This window comes from Dendropsophus ebraccatus, chromosome 9, assembly GCF_027789765.1.
Source record: "Dendropsophus ebraccatus isolate aDenEbr1 chromosome 9, aDenEbr1.pat, whole genome shotgun sequence".
NCBI lineage: Eukaryota > Metazoa > Chordata > Amphibia > Anura > Hylidae > Dendropsophus > Dendropsophus ebraccatus.
Window position 1 is genome coordinate 110,740,274 of NC_091462.1, and position 15,113 is coordinate 110,755,386.

Genomic DNA, 15,113 nt, shown 5'->3' on the forward strand with positions numbered 1-15,113 from the left:
GGCCTCACAGGGGCTCCAGTCACACCGCCTCATATCCCTTTATATAATAATAATAATAATAATAATAATAATAATAATAATAATATATGTAATTATTTATAAAAACAAAACGTATTGAAATAAATGATTATTGAAAAGTTAATTTTATGTAAGCTTTCTCATATATGGGGCTGTGCTGTACTTCATCTAACATATATATTCTCTACCTCATATATAGGGCTATAGTGCACATTCTCTACCTCATATATTCTCTATCTCATATATGGCTTTGGTGTAACTTTATATATAACTCTATATATATATATTCTCTTTGTCATATATAGGGCTATGGTGTACATTCTTTACCTCACAGATTGCACATTGGGGGGATATACAGAGCGTATAGGGCCATGTTCATGCGGCGTATGAGACTAGCCGTTCTGTGACCCAGTCTTGTAACAGAACAGCTGGTGTCAGAGAAGATCATCCAGTACCAGCCCGCATATCAATTCACCATTGCACACAATGGAGAGTGCGGCCGGAGCCGCACTCTCCATTGTGTGAACTGACATGTCTGTGAGACCGCTATTCGATGAATAGCGACTGCACGAAACTGACATCAGTTTTTTGTGTCCGGTTGGAATCCTGGCCAGAGATACTACGTGTATACGCTCCGGCTAGGATTTTATTAATTCACATGCAACGTAAGTTAAGCATAAATCACGGCCGTTGTTGGAAATTACAACTATAGACAATAGTGATCTGTTCCGCAAGTGTCAGTCCGTACTGGGACCTGCCTCTTCACGTACGGTCATGTGTACGGCCCATTTGAATTAAGGAGGTTATCAGGGTAACAAAAACAATATTCTAAACCAGTGCTTCTCAAACAACTTCTACTGGAGCCTCACCCAACAGACCAATGCAATGCTTGCGACTCACCAGACTGACCAAGAGGGTGCCTGGGCCTCTCTATCTGTGGTGAAAGTCCATTTAAAAACAGAAAATAATGCTAGGGCTGCCTGTCACCCATCTCCCAAGCTCTATGTGCTAATAAAGCAAGTACAAAATAAATTAATAATGTTGCTAAAATGGAGATTTTTGCCAACAGTAGATCATAGTTACTTTTGTGAAAACTGGCTCCCCAGCTGGGCCTCACCAACAACTAGGGGGCGCCTCACAGTTTGAGAAGCACTGTTCTAAACAATCCTCCTTCCCAATACCAACCTAATCTAATATACATGTATACATGTTCAAACGCAAAGAGTATAGCCAGCTGATCAGCACACGATCCACCCTTCCACCAGGGCCACAGTGATATCCAAACATAACAGTCGTATCAGCGCTTGTAAATGATGCAGAAAGTCCTTTATTTAGCAAAAGCCCATAAAACCATTTGAGGCATTAATTGGGACTACTCACTCGTTGGTTTTATGGGCTTTTGCTAAGTAATGGACTTTCTGCATCATCTACAAGCGCTGATCCGACTGTTATGTTTGGATAACCTATCTTGCACCCTTTTCCTGTTTTTTTTCTAATTCTTATTGACTCATGTTGTCTAAAATCCTCTTCTCTCAGTCCACTCGGACCACGCTCAGCTCCCTCTTCCACCCCATCTTTGTGGTCTAAGGATATGTGATCTCTTCTCTGGGGGCCGGGTAACCCCTACCCTAGAGACATTATCTGCATCATCTCCATGCACCTGTGCTGCTTCCATAGATTTACATGTGTCCCTGAGCTTAGGTTTCTGTCATATGAAACATTATAATTCTATCTCTGCTTGCTGTCAGTGAATGCAGGCATATGTACCTGTCTTTGTGTCCCAGCTCTGTATATTGTAAGTGTTATAGATGTTCTTAGAGTCTGGATGGAACTAGAATGTTTTCATTCACAGTCAGTAAGCAGAGATCTAAACCTACACTACACCCCGTTATGCCTGGGATGCAGCACATAGCTACAACATGCGCTCGTCAGTTCTGCTACATCATCAACTAGTATGGAATACATATTGGGGTGATGCAAAATCAGTGAAAAAAACAGTCCTGTGTATACTGTGCAATAGTAATGACAGCAGTAGGCAGGAAAGAAAGCTAAAGGAGTGAATATGAAAATGGACCAATCAGGGAGATGCATGATGGGAAATGTAGTTTCCTATCTTGGTTATGGATCAACTTTTAGAAAAACTTGTAACTCAGGAATGGCAGCAGCTAGAAAGATGGGAGATGGCTCAAAATACTCAGGGGGACTTGGTGAGTGAGACCAGATAGTATTTTATTTTTTCGCTCTTAGGTGGATAACCCCTTAAAGGGGTGCGTAGTGCTGTCCTCAATTACACACAATCTGCTTAACGTGTGAAAGAGGCGTTAGACTACTTCATATTGGAGATAATTCTGGGAACATTGTGGGGCTTTTGGTGAAGAAACAAGGGAATGGTTTTGGCCGTATTCCAAATGCATATGTGGAAACAACCTTTCACAGTGTACGCTGGGCATTTCTATTTTTTATATAGTGCTGGGGCTACATAGAAAAAAAATATAAATCCTATTGTCCATGTTATCACAGGATCTTCCTATCAAGATTTTGGGTCCCCTGCTGAACACTCTGCCATCTGCTTTCAAAACTGACATGTCTCATCAGTGACAGCCCGTTCAGCCAATCTCTGACTGAGTAGGGACAGCGCCGTGGCCATTGATTGGCCGAGTAAGCTGTAACTGCCAAGTCCTGTCTGTTTCGGAAGTAGCGGCCAAAGACCCGAAGACATGACAGGAGGATCCTTGGGGAGTGTCGTTAGAACATGAAGAGAGCATCATCAACACACACAGAACAGAAAACCTCACCTTAGTTATGACCCCTTCAGGATCTGGCAAATTTTTGTTTTTGCACTTCCGTTTTTTTCATCTCGTGTTTAAAAGCCCTTAGCGCTTGTGTTTTTTCACCTTCAGACCCACATGATTCCTTATTTTTTGCAGCACTTATTGTCATTTTCATTTTGGGGCATTTCGTGTTTATGCCGTTCGCTCGTTTGCTTATATGCGCTTATATGTTCGTGTTGAGAACTCCAGGACCTGAACCCTGCTCTGATCAAGTGCTGCCGCACAACGTTATGGATATGTTATCCTGAGGGAGGGGGGGGGGGGCGCTGGCTGTCACTATAGCACAATGCAGCAGCCTTTCCATCTTTCGTTCTGCTAGTTGCAGCTGGATTTTTATTTCATATGTAACAGCTGGATTTGTCATGGATTTCGGTAAATTCTGTATGAAATCTTAACCCTGGACAAATGTTGTTGTATCCCCCCGTCTAATGTGTAGGATTCCCCTCGATGACAGATTTTGAGGGAAATGAGGATCAGGTTTGTTGCATTTTATTATGTCCCAAATTTTGTTTTACCAGGAGATAAGTCAGAAATTTGTCTCCTTCTAACGGGTGAATCATACATGTCTTTTGGGAGGTCAGGGTAACTATTGTTAGTGTACAATAGTTGGAAGTGTTTTATAAACATTTTCTTGATTTTTGGATTAATCCAAAAAGAAAATATACATTTTGCTGTTTCTTACATTATGGACAATTTGGAAACATTTGGCCACCTTGGCTGCTTTCAGCCTGTTAGGTCGGAGGAGGCCCGGCGGGCCTTCGAACAGATTGGTCACTGCTTCACCATTTCATAAAGCCAGGGGTTCACTCCATACCCTGGTTCGGTCACCGTACACTCTCATATAGGACAACATCAATCACCTGTTTTTTCTGCAGCCCTTTCCTATGTGTTGGCTTCCTATTTACTAACATTACTTCTCTGTTCCCAGCAGTTTGCTTGGTGAGGTTGGAACCCCAGTTCTTGGCTGTCTGTTATGTCACTATTGTGAGGTAATAAAAAAAAGTTATAGTGTTTTGTCTTGTATTTTTAATATTATTGCTCTTCAGGATATTAAAATCTATTTTTTGTTTTGTGCAGATTTCTGGATGTTGGGCTAGTAAGGTAGGATATATTCTGCTATATTCTTAAGAATTGAAACCCCATTGTGACTGCCATCTTACAGGGATGTAATCAATGTAAAGTGTTGACTGGAGATTCACTGTTAGTAGAAAAAGTCTATCCTCTTTTATCCAGTTTTATCCTACAAATCAACCTTATACCTTGCGTTATATTTGTGGGAACTTAAAGAAGCAGTTAACTTTTTTTTTTTTCGCCCCCCCCGGGTAGCCGCAGTCAAGTATACTTACAGAAGATGATCGGTGTCCCGTTCTCGTCGGTCAGTTCCGTCCCGCGGTGCCGTTCACATCGGGCGCGCGCTCACTTTCGCCGGCTGCTGCGAGTCCTCTTCTCTGACCAGTGATTATACACCGGAAGTCACTCGCTTCCATGCATTCTCTATGGAAGCGCGTGACTTCCAGCGTTCAAATTACAAGGGAGAGAAGAGGAGTCACAGCACCGGTGGAAGTGAGCGCGCGCCCGATGTGAACAGCACCGCGGGACGGAACTGACCGACGGGAACGGGACACCGATCATCTTCTGTAAGTATACTTGACAGCGGCTACCCGGGGGGGGGGGGGCGAAAAAAAAAAAGTGAACTGCTTCTTTAAGGCCAGCCCGTGATTGCCACTGTTCATCGGGTGGTACTTATGACATATACAGTTAAAGTTATAACTTTATATAAACTTAAAGCGTAACTATAATTTCAGTAGCCAAAAAATGAAATTCCTCAAATAAAAAGCCCATGTGTTACCCTTTAAAAAGAGCCCTAAACTGCGTTGATAGCTTGTACGCTCGCTGAGATATCCCCAGTTGTTTGGCTCAGAGGAATAAATGAATTTTTCTTCTGGCTGAGACAAAGTGGGCGTGGCCTATCCCTCATCTCCCTGGCTGGGTCCCTCCAGTCACTGACCAGCACCTTAGCAGATGTATCACACATAGCAGGATCAGATACAGCCCCAGCATACAGTATCAGGCTAGGTTCACACTATGTAACTGTGCGGCTGTGTTTTTTATGCGGCTGTAAATGTGCGGATGAAACTACGGCCGTGGGAAAAAATAGACATGTGGCTGAAAACATACGGTCATTTACTTGGAAATCTGGTTCAACTAAAAATAACAAATAAAATCTTAAGAAAGTGATGCAAACACCTCTGGATGCATCTGGGAAAGCAGGGAAACAGTTTACATGAATTGCTATTACCGGGGTTTGCGATCCTCTGCAGTATGCCGATGCCGATGCCTCTCATGGTTAATATATTGAATTAATAAAACACATTTTCGTTGTAATAAAGTACCTTTCATTGTTCAATAATTAAATTTAAACGATTCCATCATTTTGCAATTAAATATACTGTTAAAATAAATATATATATAAATAAATGTATATTTATATATATATATTTATTTTTTGTCAGTATATTTAATTGCACAATGATGGATTCGTTAGAATTAAATTATTGAACAACAAAACTGATTTTATTACAACGAAAATGTGTTTTATTAATTCAATATTAATTAGTACAGGAAGCTCTATAAGCCGTTAATTCATATTCCCGGCAATAGAGCTTTCTGTACTAATCATCACTTTACTTTAATTAAAACATCAAATGTTTCTTCTAATTATGTTATCACAATAGCATTATTAGAAGAAACATTTGGAATTATATGTGCGCTCAGCTGATTGGCTGATCGGCTCAGCGCACATATAATTAGCGGGTCCGCAGCACAGTGACTTCATTGTGCTGCGGACCAGCGAAGAGGACACATCGGGGTGAGTATAGAGCTCTCCCCACCCCCTCCCCAGCACTGCACCCCTCCCAGCAAGGAAGGGGGGTCACTTAACCCCTTCCTTGCTGGGATGGGTGCAGTCTGACATCAGTCTGGCCCCCAAGGGGTTAAGGGGGATGCAATACATCCTCCCTTAACCCCTTGGGGGCCAGACTGTAAGCAGCGATCTGTAAAGATGCTGCATACTGTAAGGAGCACAACAGCGCTCACAATGATGGGTGTTGTGCTCCTGTTTGTGTGTTTTTTGTGTGTTTCTCCCTTTTTGTTTTTCAGATATCGGTATCCTGTGGATTACGTCGGATTACGTGGACTACGTCGATGACCAGCGGTTGTTTGTTGTATTTTTTTAATAAAATGGTCAATGAGGGGTGTGGGGGTGTTTTTATTTGAATAAAACATTTTTTTAACTTGTGTCTTGTCTTTATTTCTTTACTTTATAGACTTAGTAGTGGAAGCCGTCTAATAGACGGAATCCATTACTAAGTTGGGGCCTAGTGTTAGCCGGTATAAAATGGCTAACACTAACCCCCTATTATTACCCCAGTACCCAATGCCACCAGGGGTACTGGGAAGAGCCGGGTGCCAGTGGTCCCGGAGCGTCAAAATTGGCGCTGCTGGACCGGGCGGCAGCAGGCTGGTAAGATTTAGGCTGGGGAGGGCCTAAACCAATGGCTCTTCCCACCCTGGTGTTACCAGGCTGCTGTCGTTTGGTTTTTAACCCGGCTGGTTATAAAAATAGGGGGGACCCTATGCGGTTTTTTTAAATTATTTATTTATTTAAAAAAAAAAAAAACGCATAGGATCCCCCCTATTTTTATAACCAGCCGGGGTAACTGGGGTAATAATGGGGGGTTAGTGTTAGCCATTTTATACCGGCTAACACTAGGCCCCAACTTAGTAATGGATTCCGTCTATTAGACGGCTTCCACTACTAAGTCTATAAAGTAAAGAAATAAAGAGAAGACAAGTTAAAAAAAAATTTATTCAATTAAAAACACCCCCACACCCCTCATTGACCATTTTATAAAAAAAAATACAACAAACAACCGCTGGTCATCGACGTAGTCCACGTAATCCGACGTAATCCACAGGATACCGATATCTGAAAAACAAAAAGGGAGAAACACACAAAAAACACACAAACAGGAGCACAACACCCATCATTGTGAGCGGTGTTGTGCTCCTTACAGTATGCAGCATCTTTACAGATCACTGCTTACAGTCTGGCCCCCAAGGGGTTAAGGGAGGATGTATTGCATCCCCCTTAACCCCTTGGGGGCCAGACTGATGTCAGACTGCACCCATCCCAGCAAGGAAGGGGTTAAGTGACCCCCCTTCCTTGCTGGGAGGGGTGCAGTGCTGGGGAGGGGGTGGGGAGAGCTCTATACTCACCCCGATGTGTCCTCTTCGCTGGTCCGCAGCACAATGAAGTCACTGTGCTGCGGACCCGCTAATTATATGTGCGCTGAGCCGATCAGCCAATCAGCTGAGCGCACATATAATTCCAAATGTTTCTTCTAATAATGCTATTGTGATAACATAATTAGAAGAAACATTTGATGTTTTAATTAAAGTAAAGTGATGATTAGTACAGAATGCTCTATTACCGGCAATATGAATTAACGGCTTACTGGAGCTTCCTGTACTAATTAATATTGAATTAATAAAACACATTTTCGTTGTAATAAAATCAGTTTCGTTGTTCAATAATTTAATTCTAACGAATCCATCATTGTGCAATTAAATATACTGTCAAAAAATAAATATATATATATATAAATATACATTTATTTATATATATATTTATTTTAACAGTATATTTAATTGCAAAATGATGGATTCGTTAGAATTAAATTATTGAACAACGAAAGGGACTTTATTACAAAGAAAATGTGTTTTATTAATTTAATATATTAACTATTAGAGGCATCGGCATTCGGCATCATTGCCGGCTATTTTTGAAGTACTCCGTACGGACCGCCTGTCAATCCACGGCCGCATTTCCAGCCGCAAACAATGGTCTTGTTCATTTTTTACGGGTCCGTTTACAATAGGGCCGTAGATTCATACATAGTGTGCACTGTGCAGCCGTATATCGTATACTTTCCAGCGTACGCATGAACCACCAAAAATACCGCCGCACAATTACAGCCGCAAATACAGCCGCACAGTTACATAGTGTGAACCTAGCCTCACAATGTAAGATTAGATACAGAGCCCCAGCAGATGGTATTACACACAGTGGGATTAGATACAGTCATCTGCTCTCATTACACTGTAGGATAATGTCAGCCATGGAGGTGGTGGCACCTGCTGCAGACATCTGATAGTGAGTGTTCTATGTACTATGGAAGGACTACAGCTGTGTTGTGCTGGGACTTGTAGTCCTCCCCTCAGTGACTCACCCACTCTCCCTCATGCAGTACATTGGAGTGATGGTGGCACTGGATACACTTGTCCCTCCATCCAGCTCTTCCCCTACGCTGCTCTTCACACACAACACCCTCAGCTCTGCTTAGTCACCTCTGTGAGGGGAGGGGGGAGAACGTGCTGCTAGGAGGTGAGGGGAGGGGGGGGGAGGAGGTTTTGTTTATGTCTGTGTCAGGGCTGTTATCTGATCCTCCTGTCAGAGTCTGTACACTCAGGACGGATCTGCAGGGAGGGGGCGTGTCCAGCAGGAATGCAGAAATAAGTCAGAGCCAGACAGAGCTGTAAGGGCATAATCAGCCTTATGTATTTAAAAAACTGTTCATTTTAGGTTATTAATGTATATTGCAAAAATTGTTATCATGACCTAAGCTAACTAAAACTGAAAGGTCAAAATATTTTATAGTTACGCTTTAAAGTGAATGTACCATCAGGTACATTCGTTTTAAGTGTAGCATATCAATAGAACGACGCTGGTGCAGGGAAGCGGATGCCGCTGGCCTTTTTTTTGAACCTCAGCACGATTCCTGCACATGGTGCTGGTCTGTTGCCGGGCACCAGCCTGGACTGAAGCACTGGAGGTGGGACAGCCTTACCCCAGTGGGAGAAAAGCCCTTCCCTTCTATGACGTGGCTCCATTGATTCTAATGGAGCAGTGTTACAGAGAGGCGGGGGTTTCCTCCCACTGGGGGAAGACTAGCCCGTCTCGAGAGTTTCAGCCTGGGCCAGTGTTTAGCAATATACCTGCGGCGTGCGTGCGAACCGAGCTGCAGTTAAAAAAAGGACCACGACATCGGCTTCCCTGCGCCAGCGCCGGTCTATTGATGTGCTACACTTAAAGCATATATACTATCAGGTACATTCGCTTTAAGTTAAAATCATTAAAGTGATTCCTTGGAATATCAAATAGTTTACCATGTGTCCAAAAAGCAATAAAAGAACACATACTAACCTCCCCCACTCCCTTAGCACTGCAGCTCTCAGATCTTTTGGTCATCACTCCTGTGCTATCATTGCTTCTTCTGATTACATCCTGCTCCCTAAACAGCCAATCACAGAGCAGAATGGGGGAGTGAGATATCATGAGAAAAAGCAAAAACAGCACAGGAGCGGTGACCAAAATATCTGAGAGCTGCAGTGCAAGGGGAGTCGGATGATTTGTATGCATACTATTATTGTAGGAACATGGACGTAGGAAATAGGGGCTAGTGAGCATGACTCCATTTTTTTATATTGCCTCCAGAGAAATGAAAAATTTTCAGCTATATAATAAATAAACACATATTGGTAAATAAGGTTATGTTGCCACCTTTCTGTGGTGTTTCATGCGTTCCTTCTATTTTTAATGCAAACTGTCTGCTATTTTGCCTTTAGCCTAGTTTTTTTGTCTGGTGTACATCCTGTAATGGACTTCCTGAACCTGTCTACAGGACACTCTAGCCGGGAATTCACCAAATTCTATTTCTAGTTGGCTGAACTCTGTCACAACTGTACTTCTTGGGACCTTATCATGGTCCTCGGCTTGTGGTATACGTCCGAGACTGAGCTCTCTGTCAAAAATTTATATTTGGATATTTCATCTGCTCCAGTCAATTTTGTCTACCTTGGCAATTGATTATGTACCACACCCATCTATTCCCTCTGGTCAGTAAACAGTTAACCTTTGTTTTGCTTTTGATTGACACTGCCTTTTCCACTTATCCTTCACTTTGTCAGCCTGGGTCTCTGGTCCAATCACATGCTGTACAAGACCCCTGACCTCCTATATACTTCCTTGGTCTAATAACCCTTTGCTAGCTATTAGTCTTCCTTTGCAAAGTCTGCTAAGCTTCCTTCTTGTGTCTGGCTCTCTGTCTGCTATTCCTGGCTTTGGCTTATTGTATCTTGACTTCGCTACTTGGATTCTGATTTTGTACTGTGTTACTCGTTTGTATTTGACCTCAGTGTTTGTTCGTCTTGTCCTTGTTTTGTGTTACAGCCTATCACAGATTAGGGGCTGTCCAGTTGCTCATAGTCACCTAGGGCAAGTAGGCAGGGACAGTAAGCGGGGACAAGTTCAAGCTTCACTCTGTCCCATCCCTGGCCAAATACTACCTGTGGTTCTGAGAAGTTTCCTGCAAAACTGTCTTGTACACCGGACAGAACACTGGATGTTGGGTCTACAAAACCCCTTTAATAATGAAGTTAAGTTATTAAATTGAATTTGGGAGATGACCAATGAAAGGAGTACATTTCTTATGGGGAATGCTAGAGCAGCCAATAGTCTTCAGTAGACTGGATTTTACTGTTTTTCAGCATTACATCACTTTCCAAATTATTTTGTAAATGATATTTATCTGTGATTTTCCTAAATGGCCTATGCAAATGACAGTCAGTAGAATAAAAGTTATCAACCATTAAAAAAAACAACTCAAAATGCATAATGTTCTGAATTATTGTGCAAAGCAGCGTTTCAAAACATTTTATATGTTTCAAAGAACTGAAAATGCCATTTGTTGAATTTGCAGCATTAGGAGGTCCCATTCACTGAAATCAAAAGCTATTTCAATCCAAAACATCCTAACAGGCCAAGTTACATGTTAACATGGGAACCCTCACAATTTTTGCATCCATTGAACTTGTGAATTTTTGGAGAGTTTCTGCTTGAATTTCTTGGCATGATGCCAGAATAGCCTCCCAGAGCTGCTGTTTTGATGTGAACTGCCTCCCAGCCTCATAGATCTTTTGCTTGATGATTCTGCAGTGGTTCTCTATTGGGTTGAGGTCAGGGGAAGATGGTGGCCACTACATGAGTTTCTCTCCTTTTATCCTTATAGCAGCCAATGACTCTGAAGTATTCTTTGCAGCATGAGATGGTGCATTATCATGCATGAAGATTTACGGTTCTTCTTTTTGTACCATGGAAGAAATTGGTCAGTCAGAAACTCTATATACTTTGCTGAGGTCATTTTCACACCTCCTTGCTGACGTCGCAGCCTTGTTGGGACATGGTGGCCATCCACCAACCATCCACTACTCCATCCATCTGGACCAGCAAGGGTTGCACAACACTCATCAGTAAACAAGACAGTTTGAAATTTAGTCTTCGTGTATCTCTGGGCCCACTGCAACCATTTCTGCTTTTGAGCACTGGTTAGGGGTGGCCGAATAGTAGGTTTATGCACCACAGCAAGTCTTTGAAGGACTCTACACCGTGAGGTTCGCGGGACTCCAAAGGCACCAGCAGCTTGAAATATCTGTTTGCTGGTTGGTAATGGCATTTTAGCAGCCGCTCTCTTAATCCGATGAACTTGCCTGGCAGAAATATTCCTCATTTTGCCTTTATCTGCACGAACCCGGCTGTTCTCTGAATCAGCTACAAATCTCTTCACAGTACGATGATCACGCTTATGTTTTCGTGAAATATTTAACTAAGTAACACAGGTATCTGAGATTAATTTCAGCGATCCAAAGAGCCCTGAGACACAATAGCATCCATCCATGAGTTTAATTGTAGCTCCATAATGGGGTATTTATGAGCCGTTGTGCCTTAGAAGTGGTCATTTTATACTTTGTACTGCAATAAGCAGTGTAAGCAATATACAGTGCTATGGGATATGCATCCATATGAAAAGAAAACATTAAAACCTGTGATGTTTTTATTCAATGATTAGAGTGCAGTATGATAAGGTAGGTTGTTGTTTAATATTCTTCTACAGTCTTCAACAGAATAAACTTCCCACACCTATAAGAGCAAAACGGTAAGTAGTTGCAATAAAGTTTCTGTACAATTTCAAATGCCACTATCTGTATGAGAGACACGGCAGTAGAACAGCAAAGTGAACAAGAAATCTGGTTGGTAAGGTAAGTGCCTATACCAAATAATGAGGTAAAGATGAATGTTCAATAAATTACGGTGCAGCGAGCAATCCAACAGTCAGAAGATGTCAGAAAAAAAGCTGACCAGACTACAGCACAGACCAAATATTACACCACCACCACCTATTACCGTTTGGACAAGACAAGGATATAAATTTACTGAGCCAACATGGTCAAAAAAGACTTCAAGTATTTGTCAGTTCCCAAGGACTAAGGGTGGCTCTGGCCATTATATCAAATTGGAGCTGCTTGGGGACCAAAGTGACTGCGGGCATATAATTTCTTTTGACAGTGGTCAAGGGCTGAAGGTGGCTGTGGCCACTGCACTTTGTTAGAACATTTGGAAAAATACCCTCGTTTGCAACATACCTGACATTGAGGTGAGGTGGAGAGGATAGGAAGTTCGCTCTCCTGGCAGTGTTGTGCAGAGAGCACAACATCTATGTTAGCTTGGAGTGGACACAGTCTGGAAACACAGACAGCTTTTCTTTTTTTACAACTCCCATCATGCCTGGACAGCCAAAACGAAGCTTTAGCTGTCCAGGCATGATGGGAATTGTAGTTTTGCAACAGCTGGAGGGCCAAAGGTTCCCCCATAGCTGATGTAAAGAGAGCTGTCAATGTCATTGAGTAGGGCTACTCACCTGACTAACCTAGAATAAGCAAATTAGTCCTGATGAATTAGTGTATACCAGCAGAAAGGGGCCTGCACATCACAATATTCCTAAGTATCCTGTTTTCGGCGGGATGCCAACAGTTACCTGTGCACAAGGCATAAAAGCAATGTAAACTTTGAGAAATGGATAAGTGGTTTTGCACACAGGTTTTTGTGGCTGTTTAATGACTATTGAGCCAAAATTAGGGGTGAATCTATGGTCTTTTCATATGGGACGTCATTTTTCCACAATGTATTTTGTGACACAAAATGTCTGCTGCGTCACAAAAATGTGGTGATCTCTCAATTCTTTTTTCTCGTCACAGAATCTATTTTGTGATCCCAGACATTATTTTTGTGTTCACAAAATCACTGTTTTTCACAGAATGCACACAATAATTGTGTGATGCTGTTTATTCTGTGTGTGCATATTTCAGGTTGTGTCACAAAACTTTTGAGTAAAAATTTTACTTTGTCACATATTTAATCACATAGAAGGGTATTTTGTCACACAAATCCACAAGTAATTTTGTCTCACAGAAGTTCACAAAAGTAATTTTGTCCCCTCCAATGAATCCGACAATTGCTAATTTTCACTCTGCTACATGACAGTCAGGGAGAACAAGAGAGGTGATCATTTTAGGCAGGATGAGAATGTTGCATGGTATATATAATCAAACTTCTATGGTATCACATTTCCCAATGAGAGGGAGCGATGAATGGAAGTATGTATGGAAGCAGTAATACAGGGACTGATAATATTACATTTAGGGAATAAGTGTGTCAGGAATGTGCAGTAACCTGGTGTGAACTAGGCCTGTTTTTGCTTTTGTGTGACACACCCGCTTGCTTCTCAGCTTCCTGGCAATGCAGGAGTTAAGCTGAGAAGCTGCTGGGCTTGATTATTGCAGCTGATTAATCTGTGTGATGGACGGGTTTCTCTGCCTGTCTGGGGCCTGGGAGATCAGAGCATCGGTCCAATGAGGATTCGGAGCGGGCTCTTGGTCAGCATAAAAGAAAGCTGAAGCCAGTCTTTCCTTGCTGGCTATTTAGGTTCATACCCTGATCCCAGCTCCTCCTGTCTATTCCTGCGCTCCCCGTACCTAATCCCTCTGCTTGCTCGACTTTGTTACCTGACCTCTTGCTTAACTTTTTGACTATCTGATTGTTACCTGATTTTGTACTACGCTGCCCATTTGGTTCTGACCTTGCTTGTTTGACTATCTGCTTTGTGTTTGTTTGTCTGTCTTGTTCTGTGTGCACGTATCTAGTATAGATAACGTCTTCGCGGTTGTCTATGGCCGTTTGAGGCAAGTAGGTAGGGACAGTTGGTGGGTTAAGCATCAGGGCTCACTGTTGTGTCTTGTCCCTGCCTCCCCTGTCCTGGCAAAGTGCAAGTGCATCTCACTGCTCTATCATTCACGCATACCATTTAAAGGGCCAGTGGTAACATATCTTTAGTGGTAACATTGTGAAACAATTCATTAGTGCCTGGACTGTGTGTGTGTGTGTGGGGGGGGTAATTTATGAAGACCATCAGCATCATAATAAATCAGGTGAAGGAGGAGGCTGTGCTGCGGGAGGAGGCCATGCTGCGCCTCCAGCCCACCCATTTGTTGAAGTGATATATTAGCATTCTCATGTTAAGCTTTAAAACTTAACATCCTTTTCACTTGGGTCCCAGCTTTAGTTTGATCTTTATTCAGAATTAACATAAATGACTGTTGCATCTATACAGCTTTTATATAACTTATGTTGGCTTATGTCACCTTTTTATTGCCTTCAATATATTGATTGCATCATTTACTATGGGGACATGTGTAAGTTATAAAACTCTTTAGCCTTCAATACCATCTTCAAATCTAAAATTCTCAACCTTTAGGGTATAAACCCACACACCGTATATGCAGCAGATATGCAACAAATACGCAGCAGATTTGTTGGTACAGATTTGATGCTGTGTTCAGTTATTTAGATCTAATCTGCTGCGATTTTGCTGCGAGTTTGCTGCGTATCGCAGCAGTAAATACGCTGCATATACGGTGTGTGGGTTTATACCCTTAAGACTTTGCTGTTAGGCTGGGGAGAATTTGTGTATTTGCTCAGAGCATCCATTTTACGCCTGTAGAGTGTCCTTTTGGCAAATAATGGGCCAGTGTATATGATCATACCCTTTTTACACTGTGTAGGAAATGGTAGTCTGCTGCACATTCGAATGCAGGATGCACAGTAAAAATGTATGCTATGTGGTATATATATATATGTGTATATATATATATATTTTTTTTTTTTTTTATTGTGGAAACTGGAGCCCCTTTTGGTGTAGACTTCTGTTGTAAGCTCTAAATGAGTTGGAAACGATCCTCTAGAACCCATCAGAATGAGATACAATTCTCCCCCCCCCCCCCCCGGAAAAAAATTTATACATACAACAACTG

The 15,113-nt window shown here is 42.1% G+C and overlaps 1 long non-coding RNA gene across 1 annotated transcript in view; it reads left to right on the forward strand.

The window, feature by feature from the left end:
- LOC138801494 (uncharacterized) overlaps positions 1-10,550 on the forward strand; it is a 10,879-nt gene extending 329 nt beyond the window's left edge. Inside the window, exons 2-4 of the long non-coding RNA XR_011364624.1 lie at positions 3,778-3,838; positions 3,927-3,950; positions 9,537-10,550. This is a non-coding gene — a long non-coding RNA (uncharacterized lncRNA). The remainder of the gene's footprint in view (positions 1-3,777; positions 3,839-3,926; positions 3,951-9,536) is intronic.
- Positions 10,551-15,113: the final 4,563 nt, after the last annotated feature.